The sequence below is a fragment of the Entelurus aequoreus genome, linkage group LG23, assembly GCF_033978785.1.
Source record: "Entelurus aequoreus isolate RoL-2023_Sb linkage group LG23, RoL_Eaeq_v1.1, whole genome shotgun sequence".
Lineage (NCBI taxonomy): Eukaryota > Metazoa > Chordata > Actinopteri > Syngnathiformes > Syngnathidae > Entelurus > Entelurus aequoreus.
In genome coordinates this window covers 14,262,067-14,265,544 of record NC_084753.1, presented here as the reverse complement: position 1 = coordinate 14,265,544, position 3,478 = coordinate 14,262,067, and positions in this window count along the sequence as shown.

The following is a 3,478-nucleotide window of genomic DNA, read 5'->3' as shown; positions in this document are numbered from 1 at the left end:
CTGAATTTACAATTTGAATAAGAATAAGCATGCACAAGTGAACATGGCGTGCAGTGTTGTTTACTGTAGCTGCAGTCAGCTTGCTTTAAAGCGCACTGCAGGAAGGTGAGCAGCAGTCGCACGAAGCTGTCATGTGACATTTCAGCGGCTTGACAATGACAGCTTTTTTTTTTTGTTACTGTAATTCCACGTCAGCAGTTTGCTGGTGGAGTTCCGTGAAGAAGTGTCGTTGTCATCAAGTACCTGTCACCAAAAAGCTTGTTTAAAAGTTAAAGGAGAAGGGAGTTGTAAATGTGTAGCACTTTGTACTTAAAAGTGCTTACTCTGCGTTATAAATAACCCTGCCGCACATTATCTTCACATACAGGACATGGATTGTAAAACTATTACAGTAGGTCTGGATTCGGTTTGGCCTCATTCCTGTGAGAATCCTGTGTGTGACGCTGAAGCATTAAGGAGTGGGTGTTGGTTAATTTATCCAAAACTAGCTGCAGTGTGCTCAAACAACCACCAGGTAGCATCTGTGAACAGATAATAGTGTATCATCTCTCTTTTGGCCTTATCAAGTCTTCACATGGAGGAAACACCATAGTAGTGTATTAGTCACTCACGCTTTAAGTGAGGGATGAGGCAAAAACTAATCCAGACCTACTGTTAAATAACTTGTTCACTACTGTGTTTCTGTATATTATCTTTACTACATTTTATTATTTGGTATTTGTGTTTGTTTTTGATAGGTACAACAAGGAGGGGGAAACATAAAATAATGTATTTTAGGGCTGCAACTAACGATGAATTTGATAATCGATTAATCTGTCGATTATTACTTCAATTAATCGATTAATAATCGGATAAAAGAGACAAACTACATTTCTATCCTATCCAGTATTTTATTGAAATAAAACAGCATACTGGCACCATACTTATTTTGTTTATTGTTTCTCAGCTGTTTGTAAATGTTGCAGTTTATAAATAAAGGTTTATTTAAAAAATAAATAAATACATAAATAAATTTAAAAAACTCTGCGCATGCGCATAGCATAGATCCAACGAATTGATGACTAAATTAATCGGCAACTATTTTAATAAAATATTTTAATCGATTTAATCGATTAGTTGTTGCAGCCCTAATGTATTTATTTAAAAAATGACAATGTTTGTCATTGTGAGTATTCATAGATGTACTTATGTACAATATGTATCCTGTAAAATATATACCAAATATTGTTATATAAGGTTGTTATTAGGGATGTCCGATAATGGCCTTTTTGCTGATATCCGATATTCCGATATTGTCCAACTCTTAATTACCGATACCGATATCAACCAATACCGATATATACAGTCGTGGAATTAACACATTATTATGCCTAATTTGGACAACAGGGTATGGTGAAGATTAGGTCCTTTTTTAAAAAATTAATAAAATAAAATAAGATTGATAAATTACAAACATTTTCTTGAATAAAAAAGAAAGTAAAACAATATAAAAACAGTTACATAGAAACTAGTAATTAATGAAAATGAGTAAAATTAACTGTTAAAGGTTAGTACTATTAGTGGACCAGCAGCACGCACAATCATGTGTGCTTACGGACTGTATCCCTTGCAGACTGTATTGATATATATTGATATATATTGTAGATTGATATATAGATTGATATATATTGATATATATTGTAAGAACCAGAATATTAATAACAGAAAGAAACAACCCTTTTGTGGTGCACTAATTGTAAGTGTATCTTGTGCTTTTTATGTTGATTTAATAAAAAAATAAAAAATAAAAATACCAAAAAACGATACAGATAATAAAAAAAACGATACAGATAATTTCCGATATTACATTTTAAAGCAGGCCGATATTATCGGACATCTCTAGTTGTTATGTATTGTATTGTTGATAAGGAATTAGGTTATTATTATTATTATATCTGAGTGATGTTATGATAAGCTTTTGCTTCTTCCTGCTGGTTTTCCGACATACACCATGCTTATTTTTTAACTTTATTTTAATATTACTATTGTTTTTTTCAGATGGTGATGGTGTATCAAAGATGCTATGGTTGTTTGTTTTTTTCCAAAATAAATGAATGAAATTGGATTAAATTTGTTGTTTGCTTGCTTGTTAGTTTTGTTATTTTACATATCTTTTTGGTGGATGAAGAAAAGCAATGTTGAAACATGAGAAAATGTGCAATTTTCCCCCAAATGTATTGCAATAAACATAGTGCTGTCAAATGATACATTTGTTAAAATCAGACAAAATCACACTTTTGAACAGCAAATCTACTTCAAGTTGCATGCATAGTTTGAATCAACTTTTTATTTTTATTTTTTTTGCACCAATGCAATTTAACTGTCAGAATGTCATACATGATTATTTTTCTAAGTGTGTTCCTTGAATGCACCACATTTATTAGCTTAAAACTTGGTAAAAGTACTATGTAGTCCCATCAGGGTGCATTTTGAAGCAAAAATGTCAGTAAACAAACACCAATAGTGGTTACCTAAACTATCCATGGTGAAGCCAGGTAAAGCAGCATCCATCCATCCATTTCCTACCGCTTGTCCCTAGGTATAGTGCATTTGCATGTGTGCAATAAGTATTATTATTATTATTGCTCATTTTTGATTATTCGTTGTGTCTTACTTTTGTAGCTGTATGCAGAAATGGCGCCGCTGAAGTGGCGGCTTGTTGCATCTGCTCTGTGCTCTTTTAATGTATTTGATGTCATTTGTGCTTTTTAATGTTTCCCTCTTGCTTTCATGTGTTTATACCTTATTTTTGTTGACTTTTCGTTTCTGCAACCACATAATTTCCCCATTTTGGAAAAAAAAAAAAAAGTCTATCCAATGCTATCCTATCCTTACCTTTAAATGCAATCATTTTTTCTTGATGAATCAGATGAACTATTTAAATTTGACAACCCTACGATTAAATGTATCCAAAAGAATAATTATATTAACATGATACTACTGTCACAAAACACAATTGTACACTTTAATAGCACTACATATTTATTGTGGTCTCTTGTCTCCCTCTGCTGTTTTACAGCGTGTCCATTTTGGTAGGTTCAAGTTTTCATGTAAAAATGCCTTTCAGTTCCACATCACGTTTACAGATGCAAGTTAGCTGCATCTATGTTTACAGGGTTAAGGCCATAAATATAAACAATATTTAACGTGGTTTTGTTGGTGTATTTTTAATTATACCTAAACAAGTGGGTGTAACATTTGAAACTGCACACAACCGTATTCAAAACAAATATCAGTGAGGCACACTGCAGCCAACAATGTGATTATAAAGGGTATTTAACGCCAGTATACAAACATTCTAATCGTGTGTTTTTTTTATCACACTCATTGTATGGTAATTAACTATCCGTGTGCTGATGTTCCTGAATCCCGACGCACCCTGAATGGGGCGTGTTGCTGTGTAGTGTGGTCACCTGACTCTTGAGCGCGTCATGTGGCG